This window comes from Geotrypetes seraphini, chromosome 3 (genome assembly GCF_902459505.1).
Source record: "Geotrypetes seraphini chromosome 3, aGeoSer1.1, whole genome shotgun sequence".
Taxonomy (NCBI): domain Eukaryota; kingdom Metazoa; phylum Chordata; class Amphibia; order Gymnophiona; family Dermophiidae; genus Geotrypetes; species Geotrypetes seraphini.
Window position 1 is genome coordinate 155,485,752 of NC_047086.1, and position 25,454 is coordinate 155,511,205.

General features: G+C 42.8%; 1 long non-coding RNA gene across 2 annotated transcripts in view; it reads right to left on the reverse strand.

The window, feature by feature from the left end:
- Nucleotides 1–3,756: 3,756 nt before the first annotated feature.
- LOC117356673 overlaps nucleotides 3,757–25,454 on the reverse strand; it is a 46,027-nt gene continuing 24,329 nt past the window's right edge. For both annotated transcript variants that reach the window (XR_004538690.1, XR_004538691.1), the window contains exon 3: nucleotides 3,757–4,266. This is a non-coding gene — a long non-coding RNA (uncharacterized LOC117356673). The remainder of the gene's footprint in view (nucleotides 4,267–25,454) is intronic.

The following is a 25,454-nucleotide window of genomic DNA, read 5'->3' on the forward strand; positions in this document are numbered from 1 at the left end:
CATGATTATTAAAGAAATAGATCATTTTATATTTTTATATATATATATAAAATGAGGGGGGTACAATATTTTAGGATGATACAATCAAATGTAAGAATTCAAGTGTTTTTAAATGTTCAATTGTTAAACATAATTTACTGTACTTGATTTTAAGATATGAAATGAATAAAGATTAAAAAAAAAATTCTATCATGGTTTTTCCAATTACTTGTAATCAATTGAATGCCTATACCTGTTAGGATCATAAATAGATGACTCTCTTATATTTATCTAGAGTGGGTTTCACATGTAAAATTGTTCCACTGACATGTTTTTTAAAAAAATTACAATATTACTCAGCTAAGAGAGGTGAACAGCAAGATGGGTTGACTATGGAAATTGCTCACTGGTAGAAAAGGCAGACTAAGGGCTCCTTTTACTAAGGTGCGCTAGCGTTTTTAGCGCACGCTGAAGATTAGCACGCGCAAACCCCGCACTAAACGAAAAATGCTAACGCAAGTTCTATGGAGGCGTTAGCATTGTAGCACGTGCTAAAACTGCTAGTGCACCTTAGTAAAATGAGCCCTAAATTATCAACATTTACATACTTTGGGGATGATTATCTATTCAAGTTAGTTGATAAAGTTGTGGTAAATAATGCACACACACTAGCCCCATCTTTTACTAAGATGCGCTAGCCATTTAAGCATGCGCTAAATGCTAACACACCCATTATATTCACCCCTAAGTAAATCTTGTTATGGGGTCAGGAAAAACTTTTTACCAGAAAATAATTGGGGTAGTCTAGCCATGACCACCTCCCTGGGTTTCATAACTATCAGTCATCCAACGATATGGAAATTCTGTTCAGGATCTCTGGTCTCTTGGCCTTTTGACTTAGAGGGTAGGTTTCCCTCTATCGAGAAAAAAAAGCCTGGAACTTCAAATCACAGGCTCTAAATAGTTGAAATCAGAATGAGGTAGACTCACAAAAGAGCTAAGTTGAGAACCTGGCAGGGAATGGACTCCTGAAGGCTATTCCTGAAGATAGCAGAGTGGGCCCAGCAGCACAGCAGCCCTTAGGAGCAAGGAGGCTCTTGGGAGTAAGCTCATGATGAAAAAAAAAGACTGTTGAGGGGTTACATATGACATCTTTTGGAGAAATAGCAATGATTTCCTATCCACAGTCCACAGTTTCTCCAAAAGATGACATATATACATTACATTACATTAGAGATTTTTATTCCGCCTGTGCCTTTCGGTTCTAAGCGGATTACAAAATTGGAAGAGAACTGGACATTTCCAGGAAGTTTACATATCAGGAATATAACAAGTTTACATATCAGGAATATAATATGTTTACATATCAGGTTTAAATCTCATGGAAGCTTTTGAACCATCCACACATAATATCCTTATTCATTCCCTCATAATTTCAAAACCAGATTATTGTAATTCATTACTGAAAGGTATTACTCGGAACCAATTAAGGAGACTACAATTAATCCAAAATACTGCAATAAAATTATAACAAACTACAAAAAATATGATCACGTAATACCGCTTCTGAAAAATGCTCACTGGTTGCCTATCCCTCACTGATTTCCTATAAAATTGCCATATTATCATTCATAATTCAACAAACACACTGCTCTACTTTCTTAGACAGACTATTAATATCCCACTGCCCTCCAAGAGCCTCACGTTCAAGCAAGCAAAATCTACTTTCAGTGCCTTCATTAAAAATCATTAACATTAGATGTAACAAAATCTTCTCAATCACTGCTCTCCAATTATGGAACTCGCTTCCAGCCCACCTTAGAGAAGAAACCTCTTAACATAAGAACATAAGAATTGCCACTGCTGGGTCAGACCAGTGGTCCATCGCGGCCAACAGTCCGCTCACGCGACGGCCCTTAGGTCAAAGACCAGTGCTCTGAGTCTAGCCTTACCTGTGTACGTTCTGGTTTAGCAGGAACTTGTCTAACTTTGTCTTGAATCCCTGGAGGATGTTTCCCCTATATCAGCCTATGGAAGAGCGTTCCAGTTTTCCACCACTCTCTGGGTGAAGAAGAACTTCCTTACGTTTGTATGGAATCTATCCCCTTTTAACTTTAGAGAGTGCCCTCTCGTTCTCTCTACCTTGGAGAGGGTGAACAACCTGTCTTTATCTACTAAGTCTATTCCTTCATTATCTTGAATGTTTCGATCATGTCCCCTCTCAGTCTCCTCTTTTCTAGGGAGAAGAAGCCCAGTTTCTCTAATCTCTCACAGTACGGCAACTCCTCCAGCCCCTTAGACAGATTCAAGTGTTCCTTGAAAACTTTTTTATTTCAGGATGCGTTTGAAATTTAAGAACATTAATCCAATCCTGTCCAAACAGAACAATGCTTATTCCTTTGCCCTGCACAACCTCCTGTAAAAGATTTTGATCTTGTGTCCCCAAACCCTTTACTTTTTCCATTATTGTTATCTCTCCTATAAACATTATAGTTCTACCCTTCTTTTCCCATCATGTTTCTGTTTGTAAATCGTCCATTATTCGTTGGGACTGTTTTAACTTTAATTGTTTGGTATTCCCCATTTCTATGTACTTAGCTTAGAAATGTTTTTTACAGGCATTTTTATCAAATTTTAAATAAACTTGAAACTTGATTTGTAAATTGCAAGAGACATTTTAAATACTTATATTCTGATCTGCAAAGACTTTTTCAACTTTTACATTAAAACTATTATACTGAAGTTGCATTTATCCCTGATTGATGTGTATAGTTCCCCTCCCCCTCCCTTTCTCTGTTTATGATTGTTTCTCACAGGAATTTGTTTCCTTGTTCTTTTTATTTGCTTCAATAATTTAAGCCATGAGTTAAAAAGGGGAATAGTAAGAACCTTCTTATACCAACTTCCTAACTGGGACATTATGTGTCTCTGATGAAGGTCTTGGAATTGTTAGCTATGAGCACTTTACGCATTCTTTGCTATCCCATACACGACAAAAGAGTGGAATAAATGTCACACCGAGGGCTGGCTTCCTACCCAAGGATCCAGCTAGCCTTGCTGAGATGCAAAAGTGAGATTGAATATCTGGCAAGATTCAATCAGTGCTGCGCCAGAGCTGATAAGATATGATGAAATGTTTAATGGCCTTGCATTGTCCAGTCAGATAGATAGAAAAGAAGGTTACTATGATAATAAAATCTTAAATCTGTGAAAGTAATTGCTTCTGACATCTCCAGCTAGGCAGCAGACTGCCCAAACAGTGCTGTTCACCAGCAAATTCTAAGGCTAATGAAGTGAGAACAACAAAGTGTTGACACAAATTAAAACATACTTACCGGGGGCAGTCTGTGTAGGTTTAAAAAATTGAAACTGCTCCCGTCTGTGCAGAATGAGAGGAAATAATCCATTGATAATAATCTCCCTCTTTTCATTTCAAAGAATCTGAACATTGCCGTGTTAAAAATACACAGCAAGAAATGGTCATGGGTTAATTTGTGGATGTTGAATACAAAACAAAAAACAAACCTTTAGTGTAGAACTTCCAACCAGATTCTTCGCTTCATATCTACAGAGCTCTTCTCTTGATTCTACAGAGCATGTGTGCTTTTATTGACCCAATTAAATAAGGAATATAATTAATACAATCCCAAACTTTCAGGAAGTTAATCAAAACTTGACTCCACCTCTGCCTGGATGTTCTTTTATTCTTCTTCCAGACAAATTTGATTAATCTTACCATGCTAGTATAATTTCGAAAGTTTTTATGTAATATCGCTGTCTGTATACAGTATCTTCTTCTGTAAACTGCTCTGAACTCTTTGTGGTATTGTGGTATATAAAAATAAAGTTATTATTATTATTATTATTACGGGATATACCATTCAAAATATATTCTAAAAAAGTTTTTTGTTGTGTAAAATGCTCAGTACCCTCACTTCCTACATAAGATCCACAAGAGAATTAATCTTGGACCATCATTGAACTCATACTGGCCCCATCCAGTCACTGCCCATATGTTCAGCTTCATGGCACACCTTGAAATTTCAGAAAAATAAATTAAAAAAACAGCAATTATCTCTTGGTATAAATGCCGATGGGTTCCCCACTATTAAAAAGCAACGATGAATTAATTGTCCACTTCACCAACAAAGCAGTTCAGCAGGACGGGTGAACCCCCACGTGAAAACTTGTGAAGTGCCAAACTGTGCTCCATGTCTTCAGCACTCTTCTACCCAGACCTAGGTTTCACCGCTAGGCTTCATCAGGAAGAGTGACTGTGTCAATACACTATGAAAAACAAAGCACATAAAATTCAAAACTCAAGATTCACACATTTAAACACCTTACATCCCTCAATGACATATTACTACAAACAAATGATATCTAATTTGAATATGCTGATATGGCACATACCCAGTGGTAAATCAGAGCTGGACATCCAACAGTGTATACCAGTGGTCTCAAACTCGCAGCCCGAGGACCACATGCTGCCCGCCAAGTACTATTTTGAGGCCCTCGGTATGTTTATCATAATCACAAAAGTAAAATAAAGCAGTTTCTTGAGCATATGTTTCTTTAGCTATAAATTACAATATTATTATTAAGACCTAGCCAAAAGAAAAGATTTGTAAACTATAGAGTTTTACCTCATGTAAAATTGTAATTTCTTTAATAAGACATTAACTATTTTTTCTCAGGCCCTCCAAGTACCCAATCTAAAATGTGGCCCTGCAAAGAGTTTGAGTTTGAGACCACTGATGTATACCTACTTATTGTTAAACAATATCCCAGAACATTAATCAACCACAGCACCGTGGTCTTTTACAGAATGTGAACGTAAATGTGATGACAATTCAATGTATGCGGGCTGCCCCAATGACTGGAATTATTTTAAGCACGCTATTACCGGTACTATGCCCAGGAATCTCCAATCATATTGCTATAATCCCCCTAGCTCACACTTATTTCAAATCCATTCAGTCTCTGTATTTAGCCTGGGCATCACCGAACCCCCCCCCCCCCCCCCCCGAGTCATAGTTTTGCAATAAAAATTAAAACGCTGTTCTTTTTTGCTACAAGCACAGTGAAACGTTGCCTCTTCGATTCACACTAATTTGCAACAAAACTACAAATTTAACATCATATTCCTGATGTCCCATTTGCATCCAATGTTCTGTTAAAGGAGCTTGCATACGCTTGTTCCCAATGTAACTCAGACATGTGATTCTCCAAGACAATGCTCTATCACTTTCTTCTTATTTCTTCTCACCTTTAAAATTTTCTATTGTATGCCATATTTTTGATTGTTGTTTCCTGTATTTTATGTTGTGCTTATTTTTTTTATTCAGGACTTGTTACCTAAACTGTCTTTTGGTTCTGACATATGAATATAGTCACTGATGTCTTCCTATTGCTTATCTTAAATGTTAATCTATGAAAGATTTGAAAGGTTGCTTAATCACCATATTGCTCTTCTTGGATACATTCAGACAATCATTTGTAAAGATCATTATACTCAGGTAATTCCTACTCATTAAAATATCCAGGCTTCTCTTGCATCATTTCTTTTCATCCCTGAGCTAAAGTTTTCTTGTGAGAAGTTCTTTTTATTCTCCTTCAGTAGACAGATAGCAGTTCTGAAAAGTTCAAGAGTTTGGTTACCTACTTATCTACTGCTCTCTGCAACAGTTTTAAATGCTCCTGAATCTATCCTAATTCATCATACGCATCTGGCATAAAGATTGGTATGAAATATCCAGTTTATCTCCCTTTTGCATGTTTGCCCATTCCTTCAAGCTGGAAGAACAAATGATTTTTCTCTGCTCATAGTTTATTTCCCATATCTCTCTGCATTCATCAGACCCCTATCAAAACATGTTTGTTTGCCTCATGCTGTGCTTTTAGAGGTTGTGTGTACACCAGAAAGACATGACTAAATATTCTTTAATGAGCAATAAAATGTTTCCACGCAGATGGGAGGGATAGAAAAGAGTTCGGACAAAGAACAAATCCAACAGATCTGCAGTGAGGATGCAGTGGAACAAAGACAAAGAAAAGAACTGCAGACAGATGTACAAGATGCATGCAAAGTTTATTAGGACAAACTAACAATTTGTTGCGTACCAATAGACCACTTTTTATAGAATATGGGACCCAACACAATCCACGTTTTGATCAACACGTCTTCTTCAGGGGTCCCATAAAACAGTGGTATCAAAGGACACACAACAAATTTGCCTGCTCTGTGTGCTGTGTTCTGTGACAATGAACATATGCTACTGAAAAAAACCTAAACAATCCTAATAAACTTTGCCTGCATCTTGTACTTCTGTCTGCAGTTCGTTTTTTATCTTTGTTCCAGGGATAGGAGGGAGCCATTTTAAAAATTTTAGATTTGTCCAGGTAACACCTAAACACCTAAAACCACCCAGGCCAATCTTTTGAATATTAGACCTTTATTAGTGCAGTAATTTATCAGCCCAATCCTGGGAACAACCTCAGTCAGTCAGATTCGTAGGATACCTACAATGAATGAGTGCAGGAGAGGCATAAAATTTCTCTCAGGAAAACAAGCAAGAGATTGACCCTTAATTCCACAGGAAAATGTAAATCCAGTGAAAACAAAAACTCTGTGGAGATGGTGATGTTCAAGATGCAGGCTTTATTTGAAAATATACAAATTAATAATCCACATAAAATATATCTAGGACCCAAACTGTTGGGAGATATGGACCCAACACGGTCCGTGTTTCGACAATGTTGTCTTCTTCAGGGGTCCTTAAAAGTCCTGATATAAAAGCACGTGGATTAAAGCTAAAAACAGTAGTGAATTGTAACTCTGCACGAATGAGGCTAGGTTGGAGGTTCAGAGTTAAGCTGCCATCTTACTGATGACATCACCGGAATTCTGCAACTGCTGTTTTAAATAGCAAACATATGGAGGACATAACACTTGTTAAAATAACATAACATGGAGAAAGTAGAGCTACTCATTTTTGAATGAGGTCTAAAGGCTTTAGTGTTCTTTCCACTAGCAACATAGAAAGTTGTTCCTATTTAATTAATAAGGCCAAGGCATTTGCAAAACAATTAAGAATGTAATTTAATTTTGGTATTTGGTACACATCCAGGGATTCATTCATTGTGAACTTATGACCTGCATGCCGAGTTGACTTTGCACAGTATGATTAACCCAGTCAGTTGGAACTGAGTGTTATCAACATGTTTGTCACATTCATTTTTATTGTGATTATTTTTTCTTTGTAAATCTGGTAAATAATTACTGTTCATGCACGTGGCAGGAGAACTAACCATAAAATCTAATGTTTTGCACACTTTTACACATGAGTACTCAGTATCTTTGCTTTATAGGTCTTTACCATTTCTTGACAGAGGTGCTGATGCAATAAAGTACGCTGGGTTTTATGCACAAGATAACTGTGCAAAGTCTCAGGTTGACCACACAACATTTTTATATATATGATAATAAAACTTTTAGTTATTTTGTGCAAATGCAGAGAAATGTGCAGAAGAAAAGAAGGCTGAGCAGTGCTGGGGTTTTAACATATGGTCTGAGGAGAAAAACGTTAAGTTTATTCTTTTGCAGTAACAGAGGCAAGAATTTAATTCCTGACAAGACGCAGCGAGACCCAGAAACCACAAGCATGATGCCAGCTGCAGAAACACTGAGAGAATATACAAACCAGCTTCACAGGGAGAACATCTCTAAACTCACCAGACTTTTCCATTCTATGGGAAACCAAATTTCCCGCCAAAATTCTAATTCATGACCAACGATCCTCCCTGTTCGCAATCAGGTCAGTGGACCCACTATATATATATATATATGTATGTATGTATGTATGTATGTATATATGTATATGTATATATATATATATATATATATATATATATATATATATATATATATATATGTATGTATATATATATATGTATATGTATATATATATGTATATATATATATATGTATATGAAATTTATATGTGAAATTTATAAGATGAAATTTAATGTGGACAAATGCAAAGTGATGCACATTGGGAAGAATAACCTGAATCACAGTTACCGGATGCTAGGGTCAACCTTAGGGATTAGCACCCAAGAAAAGATTTGGGTATCATTGTAGATAATACGATGAAACCTTCTGCCCAATGTGCAGCAGCGGCCAAAAAAAGCAAACAGAATGTTAAGAATTATTTAAAAAGGGATGGTTAACAAGACTAAGAATATTATAATGCCCCTGTATCACTCCATGGTGCGACCTCATCTGGAGTATTGAGTTCAATTCTGGTCTCTTTACCTCAAGAAAGATAGAGTGGTGCTAGAAAAGGTTCAAAGAAGAGCAACCAAGATGGTAAAGGGGATGGAACTCCTCTCATATGAGGAAAGACTAAAAAGGTTAGGCTCTTCAGCTTGGAAAAGAGATGGCTGAGGGGAGATATGACTGAAGTCTACAAAATCCTGAGTGGAGTAGAATGGGTACAAGTGGATTGATTCTTCACTCTGTCAAAAATTACAAAGACTACGGGACACTTGATGAAGTTACAGGGAAATACTTTTAAAACCCATAGGAGGAATTTTTTTTTTCACTCAGATAATAGTTAAGCTCTGAATTGCATTGCCAGAGGATGTGGTAAGAGCGGATAGAATAGCTGGTTTTAAGAAAGGTTTGGACAAGTTCTTGGAAGAAAGGTCCATAGTCTGTTATTGAGAAAGACATGGAGGAAGCCACTGCTTACCCTGTATTGGTAGCATGGAATATTACTACTCCTTGGTTTTTGGTCAGGTACTAGTGACCTGGATTGGTCATGTGAGAACAGGCTACGGGGCTTGATGAACCATTGGTCTGACCCAGTAAGGCTATTCTTATGTTCTTATAATGCTTGCATTAGAAAAATGTGTTTTAAGCTTTAGTGGAAGTTTCTAATACAAGGTAATTATATCAGCCAGTACAATAAGCTGTGATACCATTGCGCAACAATTTATTTATTTTACATTTTGTTCCTGGGTAATAAGTGTTCTTTCTTAATTGCCTATGCCAATGGTTAGCATATGGCTTCAGAAAAAGAAGAGATTAAGACATCAAGGTTTTACTTTCATTAATTTCAGTGGAAGTAAAACCCAGATGTCTCAATCCATCCTCCTGTATCTAGAGCCCTATGCTAACCCTACCTATGCCACAAAAGTATAGAAAATGGCTATCATTCTCCTCAAACTTTGCTTTTGTGAACAGGATTTTGATATTTTGAAATGTACTTTTTTTGCAAGTGGTAGGCACCTGCTGTGCTAATTTTGGCAACAGGCCATAGTAAAAGGGCCCTTAAGAGTAACTTCAAGAACTTTCTATCAATATAAATAGTAGTACAGTATAACTAAAGAGATCTTAAGTTCACCAGCTCAGTTCACATCCAGCTGCCTAAGTAGTAACCTATCTGCATTGTTTTAGATGACATCCAGAGGCTGCAAACATCTGGCAGATATATTTTGCTATATATGCTGACAACTTATCAAGACAAGAAGGATAAAGTACTCCATAGAAGCATCTGCTAAGATGTGCAGTGCCTAAAAGGCATATTTTGTCATGCCTGTTGGGGATCAAGACAAACCTTGGGCACCTCAATTCACATGCGAGACTGCCAAAAAAACCTTAGAATGTTTAATTTTAAAAAATATTTAAATTTTAAAATTTTCAATGTTATTTGTAAATATAGCATATATGAAATATGTTGTGAGAATCTCGTACACATTAGTCATAGGTGAAAGAAATTTGTTACTTTCATTACCACAGTTTCATTTTGATCTTCTGCAGGAAGGTACAGAAGGGAAAAGAGAGCCAAGAAGTTTGCTATCCCAATGAGCAGCTGCTACTTCTGCATGGTGGACCCTTCTACACATTGAACTGGCAAGCATGTATCTGCAATCACCTAGCAGGACATTACATCATCCAGTGCTCCAGTGCCACATTGCCCTGAGCTCCCCTAGAGAGAGAGAGAGAGCAGCTGTCTTCAGAAGAGAGCAGCAAGTCGAAGAGTGAGGGAGATGTTGTAGATTTAGGGCTCTTTTTACTAAGGTGCGCTAGCATTTTTAGCACGCGCTGCATTGCCACGCACGCTAACCCCGCGCTACATGCCAAGAACTAACGCCAGCTCAATGCTGGCGTTAGCGTCTAGCGCATGCTAAAACCGCTAGCGCAGCTTAGTAAAAGGAGTCCATAATTTAAAATGGTGGTGCAGCTGATGGAGTCGGTTGAGAATCTGGTGAAGAATTCTACTAAAATGGGCTGTAGGATGTCTCTCAAAGTCCATGTCCTTGATGTTCATCTTGAGACATTTAAGGAGAACATGGGAACATACTCGGAGAAGCAAGTTAAGTGCTTCCACTAGGATATACTGGATTTCGAACGCCGCTACCAAGAACAATGTAATGAGAACATGATGGGAGACTAGATCTGGGGGCTGATTTGTGAAAGTGACTTACAATATAATCGTAAATCTCAAAAAAAAACCTCATTTCTAAATCTTCTATGATCATCTTTGTATAACTTTAATATAATACATGTTAACTGTGATTCATGTGTTGCTTTTTATGACTTTATTAGAATGAAAAGATGAAAATTTGGTGCTTTCACATTTTAAATAAGGTAATTTGCTAAATTTGACTATCCCAGTCAAAAAAATCAAAATTTTATGGAAATAAGACATTTTTGTATACTTTTTAGGCATGAGAAATTAGGAAATTATACTTACTGCCCAGGAACAAAAATCGTGTTAAATAGGGCTAGATTCACTAAGGGCACGGATCCGATCCGATCTGTGTCAGGGGAGCTGACATGCAAATGAGGGTGATCATGCCACAGCTGCCTGCCTGGATCGCTCTATAGCAATCCCAGCGCATGTGCAGACCATCTGTAGATGGTCTATGCATGCGTTGGCCCTCCAAGCCCGGCATAGCTAATTTTTCTTTTTTGACTGGTTTTTAAACTTTTTTTGTGCCCGCTTTAAGTCCGCGGGTTAAAACCATAGGCTTGCACAGCGGGAAAGGGCAGGAGAGTCGGGGTGGCAGGAGAGATTTGGGGCAAGAGCATGAGAACGGGGCAGGCAGGAGATCGGGGCAGAGATCGGGCGGTAGAAGGCAGGGCAGTCGGAAAGGACCTCAGCGACTGGTCCTCAGCAGTCGCTTATTTTTGGATCAGCCGGCCCAGTCAGTGTTGCTTTTTTATTTTAGTGAATCGCTTCCTGCCTTCATTTGAATGCCATTTCCCCTCATTTGCATGCGCAGATCGGAGGATGATCGGGACAGAGGTTAGGGAATCGGGTCGGAGGGAAATCGGGTCGTAAAGGGGTCGCTAGGTGGTTGGAAGTTGATCGCTGGGCTTAGTGAATCTAGCCCATAATATGCTCCATTAGTGCAGTTGTTTATGCTAAATTAGCATGAGAAAACTGTGTAAAAACCACTTTAACAAAGGGTAGTGAAGTGGGTGTACAAAATTCATGCAAATTGCTGCTTTTTATTCTTTTGTAGTGCTGGATCTTTGCACCACGTAAGGCTGGCATAAAAGTGCAGTGCAGGAGTACAAGTAAACTCCAGCATTTCACCTCAGATCACCAGTTCCCAACATCCTAACCATACAAATGACCCGGCCTTATTTAGCCGATTCATCCTGCTCTGTATTAAAGAATGACACGGGGACAAAATTTTCCACATCCCCGCGGGAACTCATTTTCCCGTCCCAGCCTGGCGAGTTATTTTCCTGTCCCTGCCCCATCACTGCAAGCTCCGTCCTTATCTGCACAAGCCTCAAACACTTTAAAATCATAAATGTCCATGGCTTCTATGGTTAAAGCAGAGCTTACAGGAATGAGACAGGGACAGGGACAAAGCTCACGGGGACGGGATGGGGAAACTGAGTTCCTGTGGGGACGGACACAAATTTGCCCCCTTGTCATTCTCTACTTTGCATATCACGATGCACCATGTTTTGGACAGGTGCTACCATTTTTCAGGATAGTGTCATAGAAGCAGGACCAAGTGGGCATTGCTCCTGTCTCCCATCTTGGAGGTGGGCAGGAGGGTCAGGGGTTATAGAAAGTGTGCGCTTGGTTCACCTCAGTCATTTACGAGAGTGGGTGTCTCTGAGTACACAAGCCATCTGTGGATTTGGCAGTTTGGGGGCTCCAGGGGGCCATTAGAGCTGTTTGAGGGGTTGAAGGGTTAGGGACATTGGATGGAACATCAGGTCTGTTTCTGTTGTTGCAAATTTAGGGGTCACCTGAGCCACTTGTGGGTCTGAGGTGATGGGAGCAAGAGAATTTGAGGGGGTTTGAAGCCAGAAAGGAGTTTGACCTTGTATGTTTTTTAATCTCTATTCCTATTGGTGTGAGTCAATCCCTGTGCACATACAGTATTGGCAAGAAGGAAAATGTTTGCTCACAATACAGCAAATGGTTGCATCATAATCAAAACGTGACTGTTTAGCATAGCAGAAATTTGTATATCTTTCGTTTACTGCATTGAAAGTGAAAATATTTTTTAGCTTGTATGTTAAAATACTTTGAACTCGAGCTTAGCATAGCTTACTGCATCGAGGCCCAGTTTTGCAGTGCTCAGGAAACCTGTGTGACATTTCTCCTCATGTGATCACTCAACTATAACTTTACATTAATGATCATAGCAACACCATCCATTATAAGCAGATCGGATGATTTTATTATGCTTTCATCCATTGAATTCTAGAATGTATAGCTCTGCTTGTTCTAATTCACAAGTGCCCCAAGTTCCATAACGCAGTACATTGTACTTTAATAAACTGAGACTGAATTAATCTGTCAGGATTGACCAGAGCAAAATGGAAAAACCACTAGTCTAGACTATGATTAGGAAACTCATTTCACTTGTCACTTATTTAGAGCTACCAAATGCCTCAGGTCATCAGTACTGTTTTGTATCATGTGCCCTATTTGATACATGGACTTGATGTTTTTCTTAGAAAAACAAAATCAAGGTTGCAAGTCCTAAGAGACAGTGGGGCGGAATTATAAAAACAGGCCTTGATCACTGTCCTTGCTTACTCAGTATCATCAGTTCAACCTAGACCAAGGTTTCTGTTTCTCAGTATCAGTTCAGATAGAGATTCTCCAACAAGAGTTAGACAATTTTGTTTTATTTCTTTAAAATATTGCTGTGCTTTTTTGGCAAATGTGCATGCATATTTATGTTTATACTAATTTGAATTGTTTCACTTGTAATCGTAATTTTTTTTAAAAAAACCCAACCAATTTCTGCAAAGTTTTCAATTATGTGAGGGGGTTTTCTTTAAAAAAAATATTGTGCCAGTATTCTAAGAAGACTTACACATTTAGAAGGCAATTTCATAACAGGGCGCTAACATTTAGGCACCATTGGCCTGATTCCATAAGCGGTACCTACATTGAGGACACCTAGCAATGCCTAACTTAGGGGTCCTTTTACTAAGGCATGTTAGCCATTTTGGCACGCGCTAAATATTAGTTCACTCTAAATGCTAATACATCCATTACATTCTATGGATGTGTTAAACTTTAGCGCACGCTAAAACGGCTAGCGCGCCTTAGTAAAAGGACCCCCTAATTCCACGTGCAACTAAATTGTTAATTGGTTTTAATAGTGTGGTAATTGACCATGCCATTAAAAAAATGACTTTAAAAATTATTTTGTTAATTTGGGTTGCACGCAGAATACCGCACAGCACCTGAAAAGTAAGCTTAGGGGTGGAGAATAAGTGTGGTTAACTTAGTCATCGCGAAGCATCTGAGGTAGGTGCTGGGAAATTAGGCCAGGTAAAACCTAATATACCAGTGCCTACCTCTAGGACGCCTAACGATGCCTAAGTACACTTAAGCGCAGCTAGGCATGATTCTATAAAGGATGCCTAGTGATTGATTGACAACTGCATGGAATAGCGCCTAAAAGGTAGGTGCCACTAGACACTTTTTATAGAACCAGGCATCATATTTCCATTGGTAGTGAACTTATTCTATAAAAACTCTTAAGCAAATAAAATGTTTTTATAGAATACTAGCATAAACCCATATCAGCACATCAAAATTTAGACATACCAATTTATGATAGGTCTATGACTCATGTAAACTGTTCGCCTAAGTTACATTACATCAGTGTATTCTATCCTGCCAATACCTTTCAGTTTTAGGCGGTTTTGGGCATTTCCAGGGAGATTACAAGGTTGATAGATATGGTATACATCAGAATCTGGGAAGGGTCGATACGGTTTGGTTACATCATTTGACAAATTTCTTAAATAGTACAGTTTTCAATTCTTTCTTGAATGTTTTGTAGCTGGGTCTCATGGTCAGCAGGTTTCAGAAGTGGCGGTCTAGTCTTGCTGCTATGGTGGCTAGTAGACCAGTGGTTCCCAACCCCGTCCTGGAGGACCACTAGGCCACTCGGGTTTTCAAACTAGCCCTAATAAATATGCATGAGAGAGATTAGCATATAATGGAAGTGACAGGCATGCAAATCTGCTCCATGCATATTCATTAGGGCTATCCTGAAAACCCAAATGGCCTGGTGGTCCACCAGGACAGGGTTGGGAACCACTCACTATAGTAGACCGTCATATATTTTTTTGCTTTGCATGCCTTTGATTGGGGGGTGGGTAAAGTGTGCTTGAGTTCTCCTTGGTCTGGATGTGTTATTCCTGATTAGGCAGTTGTTCTGATAGCTTGGTCCATTTCCATTTAGGGCTCTGACTAGGGTGTAATAGAATTTGTATTGTATGCGTGCTTGTACTGGGAGCCAGTGTGTCTTGGAAAGTGGAGGTAATGTGGTCGTATTTTTAAGAGTTTGCAGTTGAAATTAAGTGGGAAAGATTGAAATTAACTTATTTACAGGATTTAAAAGAGCATTTTAGCCAACTGAGGTCTGCTGTGGAGGACTTTGGGAGTTGTATATTGGAGAGCACTCCTGTAAGTTATGCTCCCCCACCCCCGGAAATTTCACAATAAGATATTTTAGTGCATAATTATAAAACAGTGATTAGACATCCTAATACCAGTGTTTAAGTGACCTGGATATAAGATTGTTTACCGTATTTTCACGTAGATAACGCGCACCCGTGTAAAACGCGCACACGGGTATAGCGTGCAAAAAACATAAATTTATGTACAGAAATTTTTATATACCGCACATGCTGCCCGACTCTCCTTTCGCCCGCCCCGACTCTCCTCTGGCCACCCCGACTCTCTTTTCGCCCGCCCCGACTCTCCTCTCCCCCTTGAAGTCCTGTCCCCACCTTGAAAGCCTGATGCCCCCCCCGACGTCCGATTCACCCCCCCATCGCAGGACCGCTCGCACCCCCACCCCGAAGGACCGCTCGCACGCACCCGCACCCCCATCCTGAAGGACCGCTCGCACCCTCACAGCCTCCCGACCCCCCCCATCATGTAGAAGCTCCTACCGGTGTCCTGCTGCTTCCTCTTGGCGGTCCCGACTCCCCGACACGATCGGGGCAAGAGGGAGCTCAAGCCCTCTTGCCCCAGCCAACCGCGGCACCCCCGACACGATCGGGGCAAGAGGGAGCTCAAGTCCTCTTGCCCCCCAACTCCCCGACACGATCGGGGCAAAAGGGGGCCCAAGCCCTCTTGCCCCGCCGACTCCCCAACCCAACCATGTGCCCAAGGCCCCGCCCCTAGGTGGGACCTAAGGCTCCCGGGCCTATTCTGATTGGCCCAGGCGCCTTAGGCCCCACCAGTAGGCGGAGCTTTGGGACACATGGGCCAATCCGGCCTCATTCTGTCGTAGGCTGCCTGCCGGACAGGCGAGTTTGACTCCCGTCTGTCTGGCCAACTACACAAAGGTACGGGGAAGGGGGGTGGGGTGTCGTTGGGGTCGGCCAGGGGGGTCACAGGTCGGCTGGGGGGTGGTCGGAGGTTCTTGGGGGGGGGGTCATTGGGGGGAGGGGGGTTTGTGTCGAGGGCAGGAGGGCCTGGGATCCCTCCTGCCCGTAATGTAGTGCGGGGTGGGGGTAGGGGGTCGCAGTGGCCAGAAGGGTTTGGGCTCCCTCCTGGCCCGAACAACTAGCGGGGGGGGGGGGGTCGCCAGGGCCAGGAGGACTTGGGCTCCCTCCTGGCCCGATATTGTCGGGGAGTTGGGGAGTCGGCGGGGCAAGAGGGCTTGGGCTCCCTTTTGCCCCGATCGTGTCAGGGAGTCGGAAGGGCAAGAGGGCTTGAGCTCCCTCTTGCCCCGATCGTGTCGGGGGTGCCGCGGTTGGCTGGGGCAAGAGGGCTTGAGCTCCCTCTTACCCCGATCGTGTTGGGTGTCGGGACTGCCAAGAGGAAGCAGCAGGACACCGGTAGGAGCTTCTACATGATGGGGGGGGGGGGTCGGGAGGCTGTGGGGGTGCGAGCGGTCCTTCAGGGTGGGGGTGCGGGTGGGAGTGCGTGCAAGCGGTCCTTCGGGGTGGGGGTGCGTGCGAGCGGTCCTTCGGGGTGGGGGTGCGAGCGGTCCTGCGGGGGGGGGTGAATCAGACGTCGGGGGGGAATCTATGTAAAAAAAATTGTACAATGCGCTCACGCGTATAACGCGCAAGGGTATGCGCGGTACGAAAAAACCACGTATAATGCGCGCATTATATGTGAGAAAATACGGTAGTTATGCTGATGATATCACAATAGTCTTATCTTGTAATTCGGTTTTATCTCAAATTACTACTCAAATTGAGACCGTAATGGTTAGGATGAATCATTGGATGCAGCAATTCAAACTTAAGCTTAATTCAGACAAAACAAAGCTTTTCGTAGCATCACCTACTAAAATTTCTCTTGAACCTTCTATTAATATTCATTCAACATCTTATGCAATTCACTCAATGATTAAAATCTTAGGAATTGTATTAGATCAACATCTCACTATGAAATCTCAGATTGATGCAATTGTTCGTAAAAGTTATTTTACTTTAAGGAAACTGCGAACGATAAGACCTTATATCGAATTTTCCGCTTTCAAATTATTGGTCCAATCACTATTTCTTAGTCTCCTTGACTATTTCAATATTGCTTATTTATCAAACACCAAGAAAGAATTATTGAGATTATCATTGATACAGAACACGGCATTTAGATTGATCTATGGATTGAATAAGTACGATCATGTTACTTCATTTTATTGTGAACTGCATTGGTTGCCTGTGGAGGCTCGGGTATTGTTTAAGTTGGGCTGTTTTTGTTACAAGGTTTTATATGGTGCAGCCCCTACTTATCCTGTTAATAGTTTCTCTATAGCTATGCACAAATACAGCAGAAAAACCCATGATCTATTTAATGTTCCATCTGTAAAAGGATGTAAAAGCAAGAAATTCCTAAAATCGTACTCTAGCATCTCAGGCAGCTTCTCATGAGAAATAATTACAATCGTTGTTGCTTATAGCTGTCTCCTATAGACATTTTAGAAAACAGCTAAAAACTCACCTGGCCACCTGATTCATCTAACTATATGATTATGTTTAATGTTTTAATCTTTTGTGAACTGCGTAGAACTTTTGGTAACGCGGTCTATAAGCACAATGTTATGTTATGTTATCTGATCTGTGTAAATGTACACTTACATGAATTAATGGCAGAAATCTATTTAAACGCACAAAAAGGGGCATTAAATTTAGTCAACCTGTCATAGAACGAAGATGTATGCATCGGCTGCCAAAATGGACAGTGCCACTGAAAATTATCTTTAAATGTTCTAGCACTGTCTGGAAAATGCCAGGATGGAACTAGGGCATTTCATCTAATTATACAAATGGAGGGCAATTCTACATCTAGGCACCTCCCAAGGATGCATGGTAACAGTCTATTTTATATCCAGGTCTCACGGTGAAGAATGTACGATGTCTCCAGCATGTTCAAGATGTGGCGATCAGGCTTCTGAAAAACCTCCGTGCCCGCAGCTCTGTCTCACAAACTCCAACGTCGACTCACTGGCTACCCGTAGCCAAAGTTTCAAGTTTAATTAATTTTAATATACCGACCATCGACTTGCACCTGGCCGGTTTATAATGCTAAAAATGAAAGGTTAAAATAAACTATTATAGGGGGAGGAGAAATGTGAACATTAAGTGGACAAATTACAGATACGAACATGAACTTGATAGACTACAAAGAAATGTATATTGGTACCAGAACCAGTGCGTGTCACATAAGGATAACTTGTATCATATACTATAACTTTCTGTTTGCAAATTAGGATATAACTTGTACTGAAAACCTTGTATCATAAGGACAACTACAGAAAATTATAACCAGTAAACTGTATATTATGCATATTAATATTAGACCCTAGTATGTATCAAGTTAGGATAAACAACAAAAGGGAAAACCAACAATGTCTGCAGAAAGCAAAACACAAGGTAAAACAAAGAAAAACTGCAGACAAACATACAAGGATTCAGGCTAAATTTATTACAACAAAACTATTAACCGTATTCATAGTTTTGTTGTAATAAATAGCCTGCATCCTTGTACGTTTGTCTGTAGTTTTTCTTTGTTTTATCAAGTTAGGATAAAAACTTATATTGTAAACTTGTACAGAAATTATATATGTTAAACCTGTAACCCATTCTGAGCTCCTGGGGGACAACGGGATATAAATCAAATTTAATTAATTCATTAAGATGCTGTTTAACTCTTAAGATGATGGACATTTTTAAATTAGCTCCATGCTTGTTCCCATCTTTGTTACATTTCTATTACCGTATTTTCACGCAAATAACACGCACCCGTATAAAACGCGCACACGTGTATAGCGCGCAGAAATCACGATGATAAGCACAAAAACTTTGGTATAACGCGCTCACGATTATACCGCGCATGCTGCCCGACTCTCCGTTCACCCCCCTGACTTCCGTGCACTGCCCCGCCTCTCCGTGCGCTGTCCCGACTCTCTGTTCACCCCCCCTGACTTTCGTGCACTGCCCCGACTTTCCGTGCGCTGTCCCGACTCTCCGTTCACCCCCCCTGACTTCCGTGCACTGTCCCCCCTTGAAGGTCTGTCCCCATCCTGAAAGCCTGATGCCCCCCCCCCGACGTCCGATACATCCCTCCCCCCGAAGGACCGCCGATTCCCCAACAATATCGGGCCAGGAGGGAGCCCAAATCCTCCTGGCCACGGCGACCCCCTAACCCCACCCCGCACTACATTACGGGCAGGAGGGATCCCAGGCCCTCCTGCCCTCGACGCAAACCCCCCTCCCCCCAACGACCGCCCCCCCAGCCGACCCGCGACCACCCTGGCGACCCCCACGACCCCCCCACCCCCCTTCCCCGTACCTTTGGTAGTTGGGCCAGAAGGGAGCCCAAACCCTCCTGGCCACGGCGACCCCCTAACCCCACCCCGCACTACATTACGGGCAGGAGGGATCCCAGGCCCTCCTGCCCTCGACGCAAACCCCCCTCCCCCCCAACGACCGCCCCCCCCAAGAACCTCCGACCGCCCCCCCAGCCGACCCGTGACCCCCCTGGCGACCCCCACGACCCCCCCACCCCCCTTCCCCGTACCTTTGGTAGTTGGCCGGACAGACGGGAGCCAAACCCGCCTGTCCGGCAGGCAGCCAACGAAGGAATGAGGCCGGATTGGCCCATCCATCCTAAAGCTCCGCCTACTGGTGGGGCCTAAGGCGCGTGGGCCAATCAGAATAGGCCCTGGAGCCTTAGGTCCCACCTGGGGGCGCGGCCTGAGGCACATGGTCGGGTTGGGCCCATGTGCCTCAGGCCGCGCCCCCAGGTGGGACCTAAGGCTCCAGGGCCTATTCTGATTGGCCCACGCGCCTTAGGCCCCACCAGTAGGCGGAGCTTTAGGATGGATGGGCCAATCCGGCCTCATTCCTTCGTTGGCTGCCTGCCGGACAGGCGGGTTTGGCTCCCGTCTGTCCGGCCAACTACCAAAGGTACGGGGAAGGGGGGTGGGGGGGTCGTGGGGGTCGCCAGGGGGATCGCGGGTCGGCTGGGGGGCGGTCGGAGGTTCTTGGGGGGGGACGGTCGTTGGGGGGGAGGGGGGTTTGCGTCGAGGGCAGGAGGGCCTGGGATCCCTCCTGCCCGTAATGTAGTGCGGGGTGGGGTTAGGGGGTCGCCGTGGCCAGGAGGGTTTGGGCTCCCTTCTGGCCCGATATTGTCGGGAAGTCGGCGGTCCTTCGGGGTGGGGGTGCGAGTGGTCCTGCCGGGGGGGGGGATGTATCGGACGTCGGGGAGTCGGCCGGGCAAGAGGGCTTGGGCTCCCTCTTGCTCCGATCGTGGGTGCGGGTGGGAGCGCGTGCGAGCGGTCGTTCGGGGTGGGGGTGCGAGTGGTCCTGCCGGGGGGGGGGGATGTATCGGACGTCGGGGAGTCGGCCGGGCAAGAGGGCTTGGGCTCCCTCTTGCTCCGATCGTGGATGCGGGTGCGGGTGGGAGCGCGTGCGAGTGGTCGTTCGGGGTGGGGGTGCGAGTGGTCCTGCTGGGAGGGTGAATCGGGCGTCGGGCGGGGTGGGAACTATGTTTTAAAACTTTTGTATACCGCGCTCACGCATATAACGCGCGAGGGGTATGCGCGGTAGGTAAAAACGCGTATAACGCGCGCGTTATATGCGTGAAAATACGGTACATTCCGGTGAAATCTCTTTTGAATATCAACCCCAATGTTCAATTATATTATCCAGAAATGTTGATTTGGGGCTCCTTTCACAAAGGTGCGCTAGCGTTTTTAGCGCGTGCTAGCCGCCACCGCCTCCTTTTAAGCAGGTGGTAATTTTTGGGCTAGCGCGCGCTATTCTGGTGCGTGCACTAAAAATGCTAGCACACCTTTGTAAAAGGAGCCCTAAATGTAATAAAATGTTATACTTTATTGTTTATTAAAAAAGATTAACAATACTGCTTTTCCAGAAATGGTCAAAGCAGTACACAGGCTAAAATTAACAAACAGAAAATGAGCTCCATTATGTTTCTTAAAAGGAAAGAGCCATTCATACTTAAAATTACACATTTCACATACTAAATAAATAATAGCTAATAATCTTTACTGACATAGGGCTCCTTTTATTAAATGGTGCTAGAGGGTTTTAGTGCAGGCCGGCGAGTTAAATGCTCCAATGCTCATGAGCATAAAAAGCATTTACCTTGCCAGCTTGTGCTAAAAACCTCTAGTGGCGTTTAGTAAAACCCAGCGGTAATAACTAAAATATATAACATTAGCATTCGCATTCCCGTCACCTGCAACTGAAAGCTAATCACCATCAATCAATAATCACACAACTCAGTTTTATTGGAATAAATATTTGGCCGCAGCTTTATTATCTATCTGAATATTATCTTCACTTACAATACAATCTGTGTCCAAAAACCAACAAACCCCCAATGCATATTTCACACATCCCCAGGGAGCTATTTGGTGTCGAAACTAGCTCCAGTTAAGTCTTTAAATTTATAACATTCCCCCAAACATGGCCCACGGTGATGCAAGGCCATGCTTCCCCTCCCCTCCCCCAAAACATGACCCACGGTGACGCCAGGTCATGCTTCCCCTCCCCCCAAACATGACCCATGGTGACGCCAGGTCATGCTTCCCCTCCCCCCAAACATGACCCACGGTGACGCAAGGCCATGCTTCCCCTCGCAGCGGTATCGCATACGAGTGTTACATTTATTTATTTATTAACTGCTCATCTCCCAGATCCAACTGGGCCAAACCCCATTTTCCGCCCCACCCAAAGCTGCGACCACCTCCCCCCAACCCCATAAGCTCCACCAAATCCACCCAAGTCAACATATAACATGTACACACCCCACCCCACCCCACAACACTAACACAAAACATAACATCAGCACAAATGGGAGGGAGGGAGGGATAATCTTTTCCTGACCAGACTACTCTACTGTTCTCCTTTCCTCACAGAGTTCACTCCAAACTGCCACAACATCCAACCAATCATGTGACTGCTCCACCCCATCACCTTAGAAACCTCCTAATCATTTTTCTTTCTTACAAGCTCTGTCTATTAACCCTTTCTTACTTCCTCTTATAAAATTGTCAATCCTTATTCTACAGACTCTTGATAACACCTCATATATTCCCCTTACCCTCTATCCCCCCTCCCATTTTACCCACATCATCATTCAATAAATATTACCAGCCGGTGACATCAGCTCAGCTAATGTTATATCACACCAGATGAATCTGGTGTTCTTCTTAACATTAGCATTCACATTCCCGTCACCTGCAACTGAAAGCTAATCACCATCAATCAATAATCACACAACTCAGTTTTATTGGAATAAATATTTGGCCGCAGCTTTATTATCTATCTGAATATTATCTTCACTTACAATACAATCTGTGTCCAAAAACCAACAAACCCCCAATGCATATTTCACACATCCCCAGGGAGCTATTTGGTGTCGAAACTAGCTCCAGTTAAGTCTTTAAATTTATAACATTCCCCCAAACATGGCCCACGGTGACGCAAGGCCATGCTTCCCCTCCCCTCCCCCCAAACATGACCCACGGTGACGCCAGGTCATGCTTCCCCTCCCCCCAAACATGACCCACGGTGACACAAGGCCATGCTTCCCCTCGCAGCTGTATCGCATACGAGTGTTACATTTATTTATTTATTAACTGCTCATCTCCCAGATCCAACTGGGTCAAACCCCATTTTCCGCCACAAGCGGTGACAGCCTCGAGCTTGTCACCGCTCCCCCCACCTCATAAGCTGCGGCCAACATCTTTAAAACAAGTCTCCAACAAATCCTAAAGAGTACCCCAATAAAATTGGCCAAACCTATGCCTGAAAAGTAGACAGCATCAGGACAATAATGTCTAGGGAAAACAGCTGCAACAAACTCATGAAAAACCACTCTAAACCCCCAAAAGCTATCCGTAACTCCAAAAGCTTAGTATTAAACCCATTTATGCAACCACTCAATAGCAACCATGTCCCAGTCCTCCTTACACACTCAATAGAGGACCAAACAAAACAAAAGGGGTGGGGGCATTAGGAAAACACAGACAGCAGACAACAGATCCCGCCTCAGGGGCAGTATGAAATCCTCTCCTTTTGCTGAACAAATGTCACAACCCATCAAAAGAATCAGAAGTGAAACAGAATAGGAGATTAAGAAATTGGATTTGCTGGAAAAGGATTAGCAAGAGTCATTCCCAACAAATGCTCCATACACCTAACCATAAAATCTATAGTCCATGCCCCACTGGACTCAGAAACAGCTAAGACAATCCTCCTCAGCCCACTAGAATGGTACACAAGATACTGCACATTCCCATTACTCCACACACACGTACAAAATAATCCAAATTCCTGATTCTTCTAAGCAGGTGACCAGGGAATAGGCAATTGCATTTAACCTGCAGTCAACCCAACATCTTCAAACAGTCTTCAAACAGCTACCCCTTGAACACAATAGCAAGTTGAAAAGGTGCCAGCTCATCCACTCGATAAGCTGATAAGTGCCACAAAAAGGCTAATTGCCAGAGCACCACTACAAATCATGAAGTGCACACATCAGGCAATACTGCAAACAAATGTCACCAAACCCTCATACAAAAAACAAACAAACAAGTAAACCCTGCACATGGACACTGGATCACACCCACCCACAACCAATTTCAGTACCAATTTCATAACTTCCATAAAATTCCCACACCAGCAAATGTCCAGTGAACCATCTTCCAAAATCATCCTACAAACAAACCATACAGAACTAATAGAACATTCGGCTGCTCCATATGAGAAAAGAGCAACGCACCTCTGGCACCCAAAAATTGCAGAAAATGAGTCAAACAAAGCAGTTTGGCTCCCAGCACCTAGCCAGCGCCTTGCAGTTCCTCGTAACCCAGTCTGAGGACATAAGCAAAGCCACCTAGAAAAAACATAAGGGCAGATAAAGACCAAAATGTCCAGCCAGTATATCCCTCCACAGCAACAATTAACTTCTCCTCTCTCCCAGAGAGTCCATGTGCCTATCCAATGCCTTCCCCAATTCAGAAACTATTTCATGCATCTACCTCACCTTCTGTAACAACATAGTGCCATACAGTACTGCAGAGCCCAGCACTGCTGCACTGCATCCCTTGCCCTCTTACTCTGGATTTGCTGTCTAATAAAAGGGGAGTCATATCATGTATAGTTAGGCCACATAGGTATTTAAACATCACTATTATCTCCCTTCTCATGCCCTTCCTCAAAGTATACAGATGGAGATCATGAACTCAGTTCCCATATGCCTATAGGACATAGACCATCAACCCTTTTAGTAGCTTTCCTTTGAACTGAACTTAAATGTACACAAAATTCACAAGGAGGTCTTACCAAAATTTTTAGAGGGGCAGCAAACTTCCATTGTCCTGCTGGCCATACTGATCCCCATGCACCCAAACATCTATCTAGCTTTTGCTAGCACTATTATAACCTGGTTGCCTCCTGAAGCTCATCACATATAATCACACTAAACCCCACTTCTCATTCGTACACCAAGGTCTTCACCCCATAATCACACCATGCGAGCATGAAATCTGAGCTGCACAATAGGAATCCATTCTACAAACTTAAGCCCATCCTTGTTAGGCACACCATCAGGACTGTCTGGTCCATTACTGTTTTGGCCTCCTCCACAAAAAGGCAAATCTTACTTACAACCCTACAACAATCCCACTTACAAAATTGTGAAAAGAACAAGCCCAATAACAAATCTTCAAACACTACTGATAAGACCCCCCCTTGGCATAGCTATCTCCTGGGACCACAACCCATTGACACCTTATTGACCAACTAGTTCCTGCCCCAGACCATCAGTGGAGCCCCCCATACCGAGAACACTGAGTACGATATGCCTATGAAAATGGTAAAATTACTAAAATCAAAATACACCATATTCACCACACTCTCCTTATCCAAACCCATCTCTAGTGAATCCCCAAGCTCTGTTGTAAAAGTGTTTCTATTGAGTTACTTACCAAAAAGTCAAACTTACCTGCCTGTATATCCCTAGTGCTGCCTTTTTTTCCATTTGTTGTGGAGAGAAACCACATCCTCCCTGCTCTATTCCTGCATTACCCACTCCCGACTCTAAAGAAGCAGTGAGATGGTCAGTCAGCAGAGTCACCAGAACTACCCCCAAATTCCTGCATTACCCTTGGATGTACCTCGCAGTATCCACCCGTAGTTCTAACGAACCCTCACAAACCCAAGCCACTGAAAATCAATCAGGGTTTATTACACCTCCTGCCCCAGTCACATGAGGTGTTTGTACACCCTCCTCCCCAAACACTTCAGCTGTGAACCCAGAACAGAAAATATTAGTGAAGTCAGCTATCTTTTTATCAGCTGCTACTTATTGCCCCTTTGGGTTCCACAATATCACTTTTGCATGTCTTCCTATCCCTAATAAATCTAAAAATGTCTTGTACCCCATCATTACCGTGGCAGCTATTTA